General features: G+C 43.3%; 1 protein-coding gene across 1 annotated transcript in view; it reads left to right on the top strand.

The window, feature by feature from the left end:
- The first annotated feature begins 1,267 nt into the window (after positions 1–1,267).
- The window catches only part of ncaph2 (non-SMC condensin II complex, subunit H2), a 53,248-nt gene continuing 35,697 nt past the window's right edge, over positions 1,268–18,818 (top strand). Inside the window, exons 1-2 of the mRNA XM_048268837.1 lie at positions 1,268–1,407; positions 1,839–1,937. The gene's annotated coding sequence lies outside the window, so the exon portion shown is untranslated. The remainder of the gene's footprint in view (positions 1,408–1,838; positions 1,938–18,818) is intronic.

Below are 18,818 nucleotides of genomic sequence, written 5' to 3'. Positions count from 1 at the left end.
AGCAGTAACGTTAATCAAGGATCTTTGGTTTGCTCACTGTCAATCTTTTGACATGATTTGCCAGCCTGGACTAGGACAGCCCAACTTTTCAAGGTAGGCTCTGCTTTTCTGCTTTTTATCTCTGTTGGTTTATTCAGAGACAACAATAAGCAAACGAGCGATTGATAACTTTACTGTAAGGTTATACTATTATTTTCCAGCAATATAGGCTAGGCTACTAGCTTAGCTTGAAACAAAACAGCCATCACAATAACTAGCCTATTTTGTTAACAGCTAACGCCAACAGGATCACTGATGATAAAAAAACGAGTGTAATTGTGACTTAACCTATTTTCAAAAAGGAATAAATGGCTCATGTTTATTTTTTGTTGTTTCAGATTGACCATGGAGATGACTGAGGAAGACAGCCTGAATATCGATGGGAACAGTGGAATTGACCGCGACTTAAACTTTGTCTGGGATTGCACTTCTACAGCCAGGTTGTTGAATAAAAAATAATAAGACACTTATGTGGAAAGTTTTTTTTTTACCCCTTGTGTTTGTAGCCTAGCTTATGTTTATCAGTTGAGCTGTTGGGAAAACGTTACGAACTTTAGCCTGGGTGAACCTATAACGAACCTGTTAGCAAATGTGTAGCAAACAGATTTTTCAGGATAACTAGCCCTAATTACCAATCACATTTAACATGTCAAATAAAGCCGGCTGATGTCTGATAAACGGGTCCGTACCACACACAATAAGCGGACCCGTATTGCATTTGATAAACAGATCTGGAACACGTCAGTAACACAGACTACCATACGGAACTGGGCCAGTCTTAGCCCTTATTGGTACCAGATCCGTCATACGGATCCAGACCAATTTTGGACCGATGCGTTTTGGGCCTTGGATCAGGTCCATTATGCAGATCCGTGTCGGACGTTGTGGTAGGTGTGGCCCAGTACCGTCCCAGTGTATGTTTGCTATCTGGGGTAGCATTCAGTAGCCTATACTAGCCTTACCATCTTTTTTAATATGAATTTTTGGAACTGGTCTTCCTGCTTTAATCCTAACCTTCGCACTGTATTTGAATGTATAAAAGATGGACATTTTCCAATGGCGAAGGAAGCTCCTCCATACAGTAATTTTCAATTGCGATAGGGAGTGCTGTTGCCATTTTGACCTAGGGGAACGATTTTGTTCATTCAAAGTGTTCAAATAGTAATGTTAACAGTATTATCAGATTAGTAATTCACTTTATATTTTTTATTTTTCTCTGAAATTTTAGGGAGGGTGTTCCTCCCTTTCCTCAATGAAGGAGCCTCCTCTGCTCTGTACTGCTAGTCCAAGGCTTTTCTGTGTAGGCTACGGTGACACAATATGATCAGTGAACAGAGATCAGACAGGCAGATTCATTTATCAATAACAGTGAGTATTTCAGAACTTTCATTTAAGGCATATGCATGTAATATATTTTAGAATTGGTCATGGTTGGGCCAAAATATGCTATCTTCACTTTTGGTCATTTACAAAATGCCTCCATTGTTTTGTTTAATGTGTAGGCTATAATTAGAGTATATAGATATTTAAGGTTTTGTATATGTTCCACTAAATTAATATAATATAAAAGTTTAATGTACTTTTCCTATCATTGTGAAATACACAGGCTACTAGATAGCTATGAAATAATGAAGTGCTTTACAGATAAACAGCAGACTTAAGATGATGCATATTATGATGTTTTTGAGTCACTTTTTATCCTATTATGAACAGTAGTGTGACATGATATTTTTGTCATTAGAGAATCCTAATGTTTTGGTATTTTTATTTAGCTTTTGCTAATCAAATTTTTGTATTAGCCAGGAGGAAGATTCTGATGATGAGCAACCATCCACAAGCAGTGAAGCAAGCAGCCAACAACCCCAGCATCCTGAACAACTCCAGCAACCGTCCACCAGGTGAAGTAGGAAGCTGTGATCAACCATCCTCAAGTTCAGGTACACAGACACAACACACAACTCTCACCTCAGAAGGTATTGTACCCACACCCATCACTGAAAGCCTTCCAGTAGATGATGAAGAGATGAATGTGCCATCTCCATCAGACCCCGCCCTTTGGCCCGCACATATTTCAGACACTGACAGGGTAGAGTTTGTCAGAAGAGGACCATTTAAAGTTCCAGCAGAATTTTATTTTCCAAAGAGCCCAGATGGAAGGGCATTTCACACAAACTTCCAATTGAAATCCCTTCCTAATAGAGAGAAAATCCAAAGCTGGCTTGTCTGCTCTCCAAAGAACAAAGCTGTGTTCTGTTTTGCATGCAAGCTGTTTGTTTTATACACGCTGCTCGGAGCCTGGCGAGCCAGACCCACATTAAAATGTAGGGTCTGGGCACTCACCGTTCGCAGTGCTCAGTCCGAGGGGCGGGATAATCAGTTGTTCTTCAAATTCCCTCTGCACGCAATAGGGCGCAATAGGATATTTGTTTTCAAGTAGCAGGGAGTTCAAGCCAAACCGTTGCAACTCTGCCATCAATCATTATGTTAAGCCCACCAAACGACTCTATACACGATTTCAAAGGCCTGATTAAGTTTCGATTTCTGGAGCTCACAAGCCAACAGAGAGTTGCTAGACTAGCCCTGGCAGCAAATGCTGCCGCTTGGGGCGCATCTAGATGTCTAGGCTACGCTGCTCGCACACATAGACAGTAAAAGAGAAAAAGCTTGCTCCTCTGGTGTAGCCAATGGAAGCATTTCTTTGCAAAAGTTCTGTGGCTATTCTGTGTTCGTCCCATACAGTTCGTGCATGATTGTTCAAGGACTGAAAAACAATTGCTTTAGATCATGGGCCCTTTGTCCTCCGTGGCTTGCTGGTGTAGCAATATCCCTGAAAATCTTGTGGCATGCATGCCAATAGGACTGTATTACCTGGCGAAAAACAAAACTTTTTTTGTCAGATCATGGAGAGATTTCAGATGTGCAATAACTATAAAAGGCGTCTTCATAAGTTAGGGTGGTGTTGGATTGCTATTGAAATGTTACAACCGAATTGTCCACTGAAATCAGAACTTAAACAGCCTCTGAATTATTTATGGTGGGTAATGCTAAAAATTGTAACCTAAATTATTAATTGCATTAAAGGTTGCGTTTAAAAAAAATGGTAACACTTTACTTGACAGTATTGACATAACAGTGAGATGACAGTCATGAACACATAACCCTAACCAGAGCGGGTGGCCATAGAGGAACTCCTCTATGGCTAGCTCTAGGGATGGGCAAACTTTTTGGCTCAAGGGCCACATTGGGTTTTGAAAAATGGCCGGTGGGCCGCACAACAACAACAGCTCGCTACTTCCTTCCCCTCTCTCCCGTGCTGCTCCCGTGCAATTGAAACTCTCCTAAACGCACATCTCGTCTGTGATTTGCTGGAACAGTCTGTTATGTTTTTATCGGTTAGGTTTGCCCAGGTTGTTTTTGTTGCCATTTTTGGAGCCTGGGCTGTCCACAGAGATTGTGTTTTTTTACAGTGTATTCAGGCCACAGACAGCTAGCAGTTGGTTAGGTGATGTTTGCAGTAAGTGACATAAAGGGCTCTATCTTGCACTTTAGCGCAATTGACTTTACGCAAATGCTTTGTGGGCGGATCTTGGGCGCTGTTTCTATTTTACCGGCGGGATAATGACTGTTGCGCCCGACGCAACCTAAAATGGGGTGGTCTCTAGTAGCTACATTATTCATGGGTGTGGTTTGGGCGTAACGTGGAATAAACCAATCAGAACGTCATCTCACATTCCCTTTAACAACAGGCACGCTTGTTCCATAGCGGATTGCTATTGTAACCCTCCTTTTTAGAGTACTACCTGGTTAACTATCCAGTCTCGTTGAGGCATGGAAGGAAGACTGGTTACAGGTGTGAAGATTAACTTTCAGGAGCTTTATTTACGGGACATGTACAACCAGCCAGCACACTCCTAACTCTGCTCTGCCTCGAACTTAACGTTCCCCCTAATTATCTTCCCCCTAGATACATTCCCCGGAACCAATCTCATAACAGCATATCCATCATTTCCAAGACATCACAAGGGTGCATAAACAAAATACAAAATTGACATTAACATATAAAATAAACAAAGCCATAAAATATACGGCTACACTATTATGATGGCGGATTTGCCAGGCGCAGCCAGGAACGGTTCACAGCGCTATAGTCAGTTGGGAACAGTTTGCTATTGATTTTTCCTCTTGACAAAAATGTAATACAGAAATGTCACTTTCCGATGTTTTGGGATCACTCTCACTGAATCACAAGGTTATGAATGCATGGTGATAATTTTGCAATGTAATCTAACATTACCTCACTATAGACAATGCAGATCTGTCAGATAAGCTCTCCTCTCCCGTGCTGCTGCTGGGGCATTTGGGTTAAATGGCATCGGCACGCAGTTCAACATCACGTCTCATTAAGTCCTCTAATATTTCCTAATTTATGTCATCAACACATCCGTGATTCGTGGAAATGTGTTCGCTAGATTTATACCTATTTTTTCGGATCGGACACCACACTGATTTCCCTTGTGTAGCAATATTTGTCCTTGTAATTATGTATGGTTTGGAAAAATGGGAACTGCGTCGTATAGATGAGGATCAAAATGATGAGGAGCAAAGTGCATTGAGCAACACAGGCGCCCAAGCAAGCGCTCCTGCAGGTGTAAAGTTACGGCTGTACCTTACCAACAGGCAACTCAACAACGAGAAACAGTTTCCAAGTTGACCTAACTTTCCAACTCTGCACAGTATCCCATTAACTGCGTGACAGTAGGCTATTTACAATATTTTATGTAAAGTAGTTTATAAACACGTTATCATCAACTTAATGCACGCACAACTTTTGTTTGAGCAGGAGAGAGAATAACAATGAATGGACGCAGCAACTACAGAAATTGTAGCCAAGGCTACTTGCTGCTTTCTTTTACTGTCTATGGTTGCTGGTTAACAGCACATAATAAGCTTATTTAAGTGAATTCACAAACTCAAGACTTCAAGGCCATCATGGATATAAAAAGTTTTTTGAAAACAACGAAAGGGAACATAGCAAAGTTTGGAGTTATTTCAGATGGGCTACAACAAGGTAGGCAAAATTGTGGTGCTTGTCAAAACCTTAGCGCAGCTGGAATAATGCTTATAGGCTGATGTTAAAGCGCACACGATGTTTAAAGCCATACACAACAGGAAATTGGAACAAAACTAAAGGTAACTAGCCTTTATAGGGCTGTATAAAGTTGTCCAAATGAATAGGTCGTAATTAGGCATTGTTGTTGTAAAGATATTTCATGTATGTACTATAGGCTACTAAATTTTTAGTTGACTAATGCACAAACAAAACCGGGCAACGGACAAATATTATCAAGGCTTTGAATGTTTCCATCTGTGCACAGGGTGTCTGTAGATCGGTGTGCATAGCATTCATTCCTGCAGGCCTGTGGCCATGCATGCGCCCTTAAAATAGCATCTGAATTTTGTGCCACTGACTTTAGACCAGGAGGTTCCTGGTCTGTGGCGGAATTGTTTTCTGAAACTGCAAAATATCAACAGGGACCGTTTGCGCCAGAACATGCCCCCTCTTTTAAACTGAAACGCCCTGTGGGCTTATTATGTACCTGTGGAGGGAAAAATTCCATATAGCAAAATAGGAAAGACAATAGCGCGAGTATACAAAGTCAATTGTGCTGGTGTGCAAGATTAGCCTGGGTGCCATTCCGAACTTAGTCCCGCCCCACGGGAAGTTCGGTCTGGCATTGTGGGGCAAGTATGCTTGCCCTAAATCGGGCGGACCAATCAAATCAGGCTTTACAATGATGGACAGGTGAGCAACAGCGCCTGGTCTATCACGTCATCTGAGCACGCTTAGATTAGGCTTATGTTTGAAACAAAAACGCTGTGGCTAGAAGGATACATGGCTTTTAAGACCCCATATGGAAAATTCATATTATTTAATGAGTTTGTATCCCTGAAAACGATTATTTCTGAAAACTTTGGCCAAAGTTGAGATGTGGGAAAACTGGTGGTTTCACTTTCATCAAGGGAAAACAGCGCTGTTGCATTGCGACATGACTAGAATTTGAGTAATGCAATGTCAGGCTAGTGCAAGATAGAGCCCAAAATGTTTTAGCCTAAAAAACACGTACCATCACTTAGAGCACCTTTAACATGATGTTTTGACATTGACATTGTAAACGTTCTCTAAGGAGAGTGAAAAGCAGTTTGCAGTACAGCTAACCAATGTCTCTATCGCAAGAAAAAAATAGCGAGCAGCCTGATAACCAAATTAAATGTTCGGCGGGCCGGATAAAAGGGAGTGTCAACGTACATTTGCAAAAAGTTAATTGACTCCCCAGTACAAAGTGACACCAGATTCATGACCCAGGTCAAGTGGCCTGGTCAACTTGATCAGTTCTTGGCGAACGGTAGTGTCACATGAAGTTAGCTAAACTGCTAGAATGAGCAACAAAAACAAGCATCTTTAGCAGGTCACTGGCCAGAGTGTTTGAGTTGCGAGAGCAGCTGCAGAGATTTCTTACAGAAAAAAAGTCACCATTAGCTGCACATTTTAGTGATGAGGACTGGGTGTCAAAACTCGCTTACCTGTGTGACATATTCGGGTTGCTTAATGACCTCAACCTGTCACTCCAGGGGAGAATGACGACTGTCTTTAAACTGGCAGATAAAGTCGCTGCATTTAAAGCCAAGCTTGATTTGTGGGGACGACGAAAGTGGACCGGGTGTATTTGATATGTTCCAAACAGTAGTGGGGGTTTTGGGAGAGACTGAAGCAGGGCCCTTTCTCTCGCAGCTGGTGCGCGATCACCTTGTTGCGCTTTCAAATGAGTTTGAGTGTTACTTCCCATCCTCCAAAGATCCACGGCAAACCAATGAGTGGGTCCGCAACCCATTTGTCAATATCCCAAATAGTCCTAACTTGTCAGCGCAGGAGGAAGAGCAGTTGATCGAAATTGCAAATGACGGTGGTCTTAAGAGTGTGTATAAGGAAACCTCTCTGGCGGGTTTTTGGATCAAAACCAAAGCAGAATATCCCGAGATAGCCGTAAAAGCGCTGAAAACGTTCCACGTATCTATGCGAGGCCGGGTTTTCGGCAATGACTGCAACTAGACCAAATTGCGCAATCGACTGGACATCTCAAACACACTGAGGGTGTCACTGTCTTCCATCACCCCCAGATGTAAGCTTCTTGTTGCAGGGAAACAAGCAGGGCTCCCACTGATTATATTCGTAATGCACGTTTAGTTCCCATGTTTTGTTCCCATATTTTGTTAAGCATGTTCACACTTATAGATGTAGCTTCAAGTTGTTCAATATTCATAGTTCATATTGTTCAATTTTCACTTCTTCAAGTTCACGTTTTTCACAAGAGATCGTTACCTTCACTGTTCATACATAACTGGAGCTAGTTCTTTTCAAGTAATGCATGCACAACACATATGGAACATGGAACCCCCCGCCGCAGGACCGATACGACTGGCCCTCCACATGGATGACCCAGATAGCATTAGACAGGCAGGCTACACCAGACACATAACTGATGCACCTAACCCTAGCCCTTGCCTAACCCTAATGCCTTCCATGCAGCGCTGCCTGGAAGATGACGTTGGGGGATTAAAACACCAAACACCACTCCGTTCACGGAGTATATGCCATGACAATTAGCTTCCGCTATAATCAAGTGGCTACACCAGACATGAAAGCGGCGCGTACATGGAAAAAAAAATAGACCAGTATTCTTAAAACTATTTTGAAACTCCGCAAATGGAATGCTTCAGCTGGGCACCTGGTGAAGCCCTCCTGTAACTCATCCATCTTACTCTTGGACCAGGTCACCGACTCCAGCTGAGGACCAGATTATTAGACTAATTTGACTTAAAATAAGTTCAAATCTTCTTCAGTTAAGACATAAAACAAGGCCTGAATATAAGACAATGTTTTTTTTTCTCAAAATATAACGGAAAAAGTGAGGTCGTTTTATATTCGGGGCCTAGACAAAAAAAGGAAAAACCTGTAGATGGCGCCGTATCGATATTTTGTAACGAGTGTTTTGAATTAAATGAGCCGTCCTTCACAACAGTGGCATGAGCCTGAATGATGGAGAGACCAAGATATTATCTTGAACAAAGTGGTTCAAAAGTAGGCTAGGTCAAGTTAACCAACAATTGAGGAGCTATATGATGATTAAAATCATATGACGATTAACACGATGGCAAGCCCAGAAAAACTGTGTTAAAAATGCAAACAGTCATGATCAAAAGCTGTGGTCCTAAAAGCGGCTGTTTCCAACAGATTGATAGGAGAGTGGGAGAGTGTGTGAATATGTGACTGAAAAATGGTAATGGAATGTCCATTACCAGAGCCATCATAGCCTACATCTGAAGGCTTTTGAGACCACTAAAGAGCTAAACACATACACCGACTTCAAAACTAGCCTTAATGATGCGTCACAATGGACTGTCATTGCGTCACAGAAGTCTTGCCCAGCGCTTGTCTTCAGACTTTGAGGAAAGCGGTAACCTATGTGATCAACTTAAGGACAACACACTCATACCCCCTGGATCAGATAGGCAATGCTGATCAAGCGCCAGTGTTTATTGACCTGCCAACTTCTGCCAGTGCTGAAACTGCTTGTTTCAAGACTGTACAGTTAGATGCGTATGGTTAATGCAGTCATTGAAAGAGGCTTCTTTTCTTTCGTAATTTGTAGCCTGTACCACAGTTTATCTTTTGCACTTTTATGGCATTATAAAAATACCAAGTCATTCATAAAACACATAAAAAATATAGCTGCAAGCAGCAATGAGGAGGCCAAGCAGTTGAGCAGGAGTTGGGATTGGGATTGAATTGGACTGGACTGGACTCCTGGACAGGATTGGATTGGATTGGATTGGACTGGATTGGGATTGCTGAGATATGAGCCTACTTCCTTTGATTATAGCACCCCCCTAGTGGTCAAATGACGCCACATGTATTGTGCGTCCTCAGGATGGGATCCCAAGTCCATATACCAAGTTTGGTTTCGATACGTGAAAGTGTTGCTGAGATATGAGCTAATTTCCTGTAACTCTAGCACCCCCCTAGTGGTTGAAGGTCACCAAATGTATTGTGTGTCCTCAGAATGGGGTCCCAAGTCCATATACTAAGTTTGATTTACGTAAAAGTATTGCTGATATATGAGTCTACTTCCTGTGATTATAGTGGTCCCTAGTGGTCAAAAGACTCCAAATGTATTGTGTGCCCACAGGATGGTATCTCAAGTCCATGTACCAAGTTTGGTTTTGATACGTGAAAGCGTAAGATATGAGCCTTCTTCCTGTGATTATAGCACCCCATAGTGGTCAAAAGTCACCAAATGTCTTGGGCCTCCTCCTAATCGTGTCCTGAGCCCATGTACTAAGTTTGGTCTTGATATGTGAAAGCCTAGCTGAGATATACCACTAGTAAGTTCCAAACATATCAACCGTTAATTACGCAATTACAGCGCCACTTATAGGTCTAAGTTCTCTTCCTGTTTGGCAGCTTCACAGACAAATTCGATTGGCTGTGACGGGCAAACGCTTTCAAAAATCAATACACAAAGGACTAACTTTTGTGCGGATTAGACTGAAGATCATCTGTGCCGAGTTTCATCAAAATCAGACCAAATTTGTGACCTGTGACACTTTAGTTTCGCTTTCGATAAAATCCAATATGGCTGAAGGTCCAACATGGCGGAAAGTGACGGCATTGGGTGCGTTGAACTCGGCATCATCCAAGGATTTCAAATATACCTGAATGTTCAAAATATGGTGTACGGTTCAAACGTTAAGGGCATGGATGCAATTCCAAATTTGAAACATTAGTGGCGCTAGAGCACTTGAGGTGCTGACATGAAACTTGGTGAAATGAATCATGGGACTGTACCGAATCAAGTTGCCAAATTTCACAACTTGTTACTGTATGGTTCAATGGCAAAGGAGAGTTTTGTTATAATAATAAAAAGAGAAAACGTAGAATCACTAATGGTGCCTCGCAGCTTCTCTGCTTGGCCCCCAACAACAGTCTATAAATTAATACATCCAATGTGTCACCAGCATTTTAAAAAAGTAATTTTATATATAAAACAAGATTTGGTCTACAAAAAGCTGCTTCTATTTTATTTATTTATTTATTTTCTCAATAATAAGTCCCGAAAAGGAGGGTCGTCTTATATTAACACGGTACATTTATCTGTCAATGGGATAAGTACATTTATCTTAAGATAAATTAAGATAAATTTACTTACCCCATGGACAGATAATTTTACTTGTTTTATGTCTTAAGATTTTGACTTAGTTTGAGCTTTCTCTTAAAATTATTTGACATAAAATAAGTATCTTTATCCTAAAAACAATACCAACTAGATTTTTTATGTTAATATAAGATTATTACACTTGGCTAGATATCAGTTTTTGCAGTGTGTGAGTTTGTGTGTGTGTGTGGGTGTTTAAGTGTACTGTATGGAAGTGTGTGGTTTCACAACACAATAAACACATTGTTACAGACACCAACAAGGTACAAGTAAAAGAGAGAGAGAGAGGGAGAGAAAGAAAGAAGGAGGGAGGAAGGGAGAGAGAAAGAAGGAGGGAGAGGGGGGGGACAGAGAGGTGTTTAACTTTTATTGACAGAACCACTACACAATAAAACTTGCAGAGCAGATTCATTTGTTAAAAACAATCTGCCCATCCTCCCCACCCTCACACATCAACCCCCCACACCCCTATACTGCAAAAAAGCCCTCAATATCATCAACCATCTTGTAAAATGCATATTCAGTCTTGATTATCCCCCCCACCATCCCCCTAAAAATCTCCACAGGATTGGTTAAAACTCACCCCGCCATCTTGTACTTCCTTGAGATCCAGATTGCCATTTTCGCTGGACCCAACAAAAAATTGACAAAACACACTTCCCTTTTCCTTTTGGCCTTGTACACAGCACCTCCAATGAAAAATTGAAAAGAAAACTATTTTCCTACTTTCGCTACCCAGGAACTCAGGAGCTCAAAGAACTGCCCCAATCTTTCACAGAAAAAGGTGCTCAACAGCCTCAACCAACCCACAAAAGGGACACTTCCTCCAAATTGCCGGATTCAGGTGTGCCACGTGTCTGTTCATACTGTATCTATAGCCCCGTGGACAAGCCTCCATTGTAGATAGGCTGTACGTTTCTCAATTGGAGGTTATAAAAAGACCTCCAAGAAGGTGTAAATCCCGCCTCAAACACTTCTGGCTACCTCCATGCTAGCACCTCCCAGTGCAGCCTGGTAATTTCATGTATACCAAGTACAATGTTCTCCTGTCGAGCTCTTGAAAAGGCCTAGCATCCAACCCCACATAGGAGGCAACACCGCCCCCCTCTTCATGCAAAGCTTGTAAAAGTGAAGTCGAGACCAGCACCGAGGGACAGCGATACCGCACCTCCCAACCTGCTGGTGACTGGACCTACAGGGCCTCCCTGCACACCGCCGGCAATGCCATGGTTAGTTCTTCCAGCATCCTCACTAGGATTCTCAGGGACCAGATACCAGTGTCCTGCTGCAGTGAGGCTGCTGCTCTCCAGCCGCTCCCATCCCGTAGATGGGCCAAAACCGTGAGCCCAGCCCTCACTAGGCAGCTCTTCAAAGTTGCTGCAGACAAAGATCTTTGTCCTCAGAAAAGGATTGTGGAACAAAGGTTCCCTCATGATCCATTCCCCCACTTGTGACGCAATCCTCTCTTTCTTCAGAGTCTGCCATGCTCTTAAAACTGATGAATAAAAGGGAGACAGGAGAAAAGGGATGACGGTCAAAACTCATTGCCGTTGCCTTCCTCAGAAGACAACAGGCAACTGCTGCCCTGGCCAGATCTGTCCCATAAAGCAATTTCTGAGCAGTCAGCAGCTGGAACGCGCAAATCTGACTTTGTATGTCCACAAGCCCTTGACCCCCTTCCGAAGTGGGAAGATACAACACTGGGGCAGGAACCCAATGCTGCCCTGACCAGAAAAGGTTCACCTGTTTTCTCTGAGCCTCCCTAACCATCTGGTCTGGGGGCTCCAGTACAGCGAGCTTGTGCCATAATGTGGAGGCAGCCAGGTTATTTGTGACCAGGACCCTACCCCTGTAGGATAGCTCAGCCAATAGCCAGTTCCATTTAGACAACTTGGCAGCCTCCTTCTCTCTCCCAATTCTTGAGTCTATATTCCTGTCTTACTAAAAACACCCTGGGTGACTGAGCCCACCTCCTACTTTTAGCATTACTGATGCCCCTTTGTACAGTAGCTTTAAAAAGGAAAATAATCTTTCCCCAAACCCAAAAGCCACCAACACATTGAAGAGATACTCTTGGCCCACCCTATCAAAAGCTTTCTCCTGGTCAATAGATAAAAAACCAAGATTAGGATTATTCACTATTGACAAATTGTCCATGATAGTCCGCCCCGGAATGCAGTATGTCTGGTCCTTTGCTATTAAAATATCCAAATATCCTTGAGTCTGTTGGCCAAGACATTTGACAATATATTGTAATCCAAACACATTAAAAATAAGGTTATTCCGTTCTTCAGTAGTCCTAGGTCCCCTTTTTAAGGGAGTAGGGCTAAAACTGCTGTCCTGCAGCTAACTGGCAGCTCACTCATCCTAAGACACTCTTGCAGCATTTCCAAATAGTCCTTGCCTAAGAGTCCCCAGAAGCGCTGATAAAAATCCACAGGCAAGCCATCAATTCCTGGGAAACGCCCCTTGGAAAGCTGCTGGACAGCCTCAGAAAGCTCTTGTAGGCTGATATCTTATAGGTTCCCCCGTTGTCTGTGTCCAACCTTGGAAGGTCTTCCAACAATTTTCCTAATCATTCAGGAACACACTCAGAAGTCCCATACAGATCAGCATAAAAGTCCATTGCCATCTCCACAGGATCATGAGTTAATGTCCCATCACTTTTACGTACTGTAAATAACACATCTGACTCTGCTGCCCAACCTTATGTGCAAAATTAAAAAAAGTACTTAGTGGGAGCATCCATATCACTGATTGCAACAAACCTGGCTGTAATTAACGCCCCACTCGCCCACACCTGTAGCAATGCTCTTAGCTCCCGCTTCTTATCATTCAACTCATTAGCACGCCCCATACTGTTTTTACCCAACTCCTTTTCTATATTACGTATATCATCCTCCAACCGTTTAATGTTTTTTTACTACAGATGTGGTGCTGTAAGTGAAGTCTTGACAGAAAAACCCTTAATCTGAGCCTTCCCCACCTCCCACCATTGTGCCAGATCTCTGAAAGCTATCTTGCCCAGAACATGTTGCAAAAAGACCTACATGTATCTTGCAACATCTTAACATTAAAATGCCAATAATATTTTGGGCGTGGCGGTGTCCTCAAACAAAAATCAATCATCGGAGAGAGAGGGGGGGGGGGAGAGGGAGAGAGATGGAGGTAGAAAGGGAGGGAGAGAGCACCATGAGGGGATTTTTTGTGCATCTTCTCCTTCTCCTCCTTCGTTCTCACATCTCTCATACATGTGTTCTTGCACCATGAGGGATTTGTTTGTGCTTTTAATGTATTCTTGATCCATATGAGGCTTTTAAAAGGGAGAACACTCTTATTCTTATCTATCTAACATGCATGTAGCACTAATATCTGTGCTCTGCTGTGCGTTAGCTATGGACTGCATCACTAAAACAGGCAATGAACATGCCAGACACCCAAATAGTTATTTAGTTATGGAATGACGAAAAGGTCACTCCCTCTCTCCATTCATCCCTCCCTGTCTATGTCTCTTACTCTACCTCTCTCTCTCTCATTATCTCTGTCTCCATTTCTCTATCTCTCCCTCTCATGAGCTCTCTCTCGCACTCTCTCCATCTCCATGTCTTTCTCTCTCTCATCAGCTCTCTCTATCTCCATTTCTCTCCCTCTCTCTCCATCTCCATTTCTTTCTCTCTCTCTCTCTCATCAGCTCTCTCTCTCTGTCTCTAGTTCTCTATCCCTCTCTTCCTCCCCCTGTCTCTCAATGTCTCCCTGCTTCTGGCTGGCCTTCTGTGTCTTTCTTTTCCCTCTCCTTTTCATTCACTCATGACTCCACCTCTTTTCTTTCTTCTGCATCTTTCTTTTCTCTCACTCATGACTCCACCTCTTTTCTTTCTTCTGCATCTTTCTTTTCTCTCACTCATGACTCCACCTCTTTTCTTTCTTCTGCATCTTTCTTTTCTCTCACTCATGACTCCACCTCTTTTCTTTCTTCTGCATCTTTCTTTTCTCTCACTCATGACTCCAGCTCTTTGTTTTTATTTTTTCTTCCTTCTTCTTCCCTTCTTCCCTCCCTCCCTCCCTCTCAAAGTTTCAGAGAGAGAAAATGTCCAGCCGAGTCAGTGAGTTCATCATTGATCGCTCTCTCTCTCTCTCTCTCTCTCTTTGTGTGTCTCTCTCTCCCTCTCTCTCTCTCTATGTGTGTGTGTGTGTGTGAAAGTCCCCCTCTCAGTCTGAAGAATCATATAGCCCACACCAGTCTGTGTGTGTGTGTGTGTGTGTATGAAAGTTCTGATCTGCCCTCTCTCAGTCCGGCAGAAAACACTATGTGACACCCTGTGGCACTGGGCCAAACTATCTCATGTTTCCAAACACATTTATGGCTGATTGCATTATAGTTTTTGCTAATTGCTTGAACATTATAGACTAGTGCTGTCAAACGATTAAAAATTTTAATCACGATTAATCGCTGAATTCCTATAGTTAATCACGATTAATCACATATTTTATCATATGATTAAAATTCTATTATTTTGCATTTCTGAACTTTCCAGGAGTCCATATTAACAATAAAGCAATTATTGTGTATGTTGATTGGGATTCAAATGAAAGCAAAGCTAGTTACTTTATTAACTTAACTTTAAGACGTAGGTCTATTTGATTATTTCAGATGAAATTTCAAAAGATGTGCAGCAGACCTGAGGCAACACAATATATTCTTCAGAAATATAGCTGATATAAACTGAAATAAATGCTACCGCAAAAGTGCATGCACAAAATGTAGGCCTACACACATAAAGGGCATAACAAACAGAAAATATTATATTCATACTATATTCATTATCTTTGAGTTCAGTTGAAAATAAGGAACTTTTCAACATGAGTGCATTGCCATTCCGGACTCTGCTGTACAACTGGAGCAGCTAGCATGCTATCGAGCAGACAGGGCCATTGTAAAGGGAGGTAAATCACGAGGAGGAGGAATCTGTGTTTACATCCGTGACGAATGGTGCCGGGACACTGTAGTAGTATGCAAACACTGCTCACCACTGGCAGAGTTTATGATCATAAAGTGCCGTCCTTTTTACCTGCCAAGGGAAATTACTGCGATTCTGCTAGTCGCAGTATACATCCCGCCTACCAACAACAACAGCGATAAGAACGCGGCTCTTAGTGAACTGTACCAGGCTGTCAGTGAACAACAGACGGCACACCCAGACGGTTTCACCATCTTAACCATGCTGATCTCAAAACTGTACTTCCAAAGCTACACCAGCATGTTGATTTTCCAACAAGAGGAGATAACATCCTGGACCTAGTCTACACTACACACAAAAGGAGCATACAAAGCCACCCCCCCCACATTGGACTTTCAGACCATATCACTGTTATGCTAATGCCCGCATACAGACAAAGGGTAAAAGCGAACAAACCGGTTCGTAAGCAGGTAAAAGTGTGGCCTGAGGGAGCCTCCGATGCTCTTCAAGACTGCTTTGACACAACAGACTGGGAAATGTTTAAGCAGGCAGCCACTTACAACAACCGGACAGACATAGAGGAGTATACAGACACTGTAACCTCTTACATCACCAAGTGCATCGATGATGTGACCCACACAAAAAGACATCATCACTGGGCTAACTGGAAGCCATGGCTGACAGGGGGGATGTCCTCAGGCTGCTGAGGGCCAGAGACAAAGCCTACAGAGCTGGGGATGAAGCTGGCATGAAAACAGCGAGAGCCAACCTGTCCCGTGGCATCAAGGAAGCAAAAAGGAATACACTCACAAGATAACCACCCACTTCAAAGACAGCAGGAACGCACAAAGCCTATGGCAGGGCATTCAGGCCCTCACGGGACTACAAGCCCAGCCCACAGAGCTGTGAGAGCAACATCCCTCTGCTCAACAACCTGAACCGCTTCTTTGCTCCGGCTTTGAAGCACAAAAACAGCACCTGCCCACAGAAGACCCATCCCCCCCTCTACATGAGCAGCCCCTGTGCCTCTCTGCCGACAGCGTGAAGAGGACACTTGCTGCTATCAACACCGTAAGGCAACAGGTCCAGACAACATCCCAGGTCGTGGCGCTGAAGGACTGCGCGGGGAGCTTAAGGATGTCTTCACAGACATCTTTAACACTTCCCTGAAGCAAGCCATCGTCCCCATCATGTTTCAAAGCTGCCACCATCATACCTGTGCCGAAGAAAACTGCTCCATCCTGCTTCAATGACTACCGCCCTGTGGCACTGACACCCATCATCATGAAGTGCTTTGAGCGGCTTGTCATGTCACATATCAAAGCCATTCTCCCCACCCTGGACCCCTTCCAGTTTGCATACCGAGCCAAGCGGTCTACAGAGGATGCAATCTGCTCTGCCCTCCACCCAGCCCTCACCCACCTGGAAAAAAGAGACTCATATGTGAGATTGCTGTTTATAGACTTCAGTTCTGCATTCAACACCATAATACCACAACAACTCATCTGCAAACTTGACAAACTGGGACTCAGTACCTACCTCTGCAACTGGCTACTGGACTTCCTCTGTCAGAGGCCCCAAGTAGTAATGCGTGTTGGCAACAATACCTCAAGCAGCATCACACTGAGCACAGGGGCCCCCAAGGCTGCGTGCTCAGTCTGCTGCTCTTCACCCTGCTGACGATGACTGCACTGCAACCTACAGCAACAATCACATAGTGAAATTTGCTGACGACACAACTCTGGTGGGTCTCATCACCAAGGGCGACGAGACTCAATACAGGTTGGAGGTCGACCATCTGACCACGTGGTGCAGGGACAACAACCTCCTGCTGAGCGTCAGCAAGACCAAAGAGATTGTTGTTGACTTCGGAGAGGTCACACCCAACACCTGCCACTGACCATCGACGGTGCTGTGGTGGAGAGAGCGAGCAGCACCAAATTCCTGGGGGTGCACATCAGTGAAGACCTCTCCTGGACCACCAACACTGCATCACTGGCGAAGAGAGCTCAGCACCGCTGTACTTCCTGCGGAAACTCAGGCGAGCAAGTGCTCCACCAGCCATCATGACCACATTCTACCAAGGCACCATTGAGAGCATCCTCTCCAGCTGTATCGCTGTGTGGGGCGGAAGCTGCACTGAATACAACAGGAAAGCCCTGCAGTAGCATAGTGAACACAGCTGGAAGGATCATTGGTGCTTCACTCCCCTCCCTGAAGGACATTTACACCACCCACCTCACCCGCCAAAGGCGACCAAAATTGTGAGTGATGCAAGTCACCCCGCTCACAATCTGTTTGATCTACTGCCCTCTGGGAAGAGGTACAGAAGCCTGCGCCTCCCTTTTACCAGACTCACCAACAGCTTCATACACCAAGCTGTAAGGATGCTGAACTCTCTCCCTCCTCCCCCCCCACCCTCAGCTACATAACATCCTGGACATTGAACCCACAATGGCCGCCTGCACTACTCCACTTGCACACTTGAACACTTGCACACTTGTACACTTTTACAACTTGGTGTTGTTGTCCTGAAAACACAACACTTCTGCTGCTCTTACATAACTTGCACCACTATGCCACTTTCTTTATTACTTAGGTCAAACAGAACTACCCAAGCCTTTTATTGGCCTGACTTTGCAGTAGTATTTTATTGACTGTCTATGCACAATTTCAACCAAATTTTGCTGCTCTTATTTTTTCATTATTATATGTGCCCTCTTATTTACTTATTTACTTACTTTTTTGTTTACTTGAATGTTATGTTTGTCTGTGGACTTAAATTGGTAAAATATGTCTTGTCTTCACCGTGGGATAGTGAGAAACGTAATTTCGATCTCTTTGTATGTCTGGAACATGTGAAGAAATTGACAATAAAGACTTTGACTTTGACTTTGACTTTTGACTTGACTTTATAGGCCTACAGTCTATGGTGCACTGTCACTTGCCACACACATCAACGCCGAAGTTTTTAACAGGCAAACACTGGATGAACAATGGATTTCATGGAGCAGCGTCGACCAAATATAACTGAATCGTGATTTACACGGCGGCAAAGTGCGATGCTGGTGTACGGAGTTGTATTGAAAAGAATGGAATCTAATGTAAATGAATGTCGAAAGCAGAGTGCATCGCAAATAGTAGCAGCCAAAGAGGAATGTTGATAACAGAACAAGTGACGGTGATATAAATCTTTGGCGGCACACAACTAATGCGTCAGCCTAGGCTACTACTCTTTGGCCGGCTCATAAGCCCAACCAAGTGTGTGCAGCATGTCTTTACGTAGCCTACTAATGACGCATCATCATAAAGATACATTTAATCTGCATCACGCCCCATTTTAGCGGAAAACATGTTAACATTATATCATTGATCCAATGGGAAAGATAGCTAGTAATCACACGTTGACATTACATCTAGTTATAAATTCGCAGGACATTCAATCATTTTACTAACACAGCAGTTATGAAGAATTATGTTTATGTAACTTGCTCATGTCGAAACTATGTACATTACCAACCTAATTCGTTTGCCCCATGTATTGTACACA

This window comes from Alosa alosa, chromosome 17 (assembly GCF_017589495.1).
Source record: "Alosa alosa isolate M-15738 ecotype Scorff River chromosome 17, AALO_Geno_1.1, whole genome shotgun sequence".
Classification (NCBI taxonomy): Eukaryota; Metazoa; Chordata; class Actinopteri; order Clupeiformes; family Clupeidae; genus Alosa; species Alosa alosa.
The sequence above is the reverse complement of the archived record's forward strand: the minus strand, read 5'-3'. Positions and strand labels throughout refer to the sequence as shown.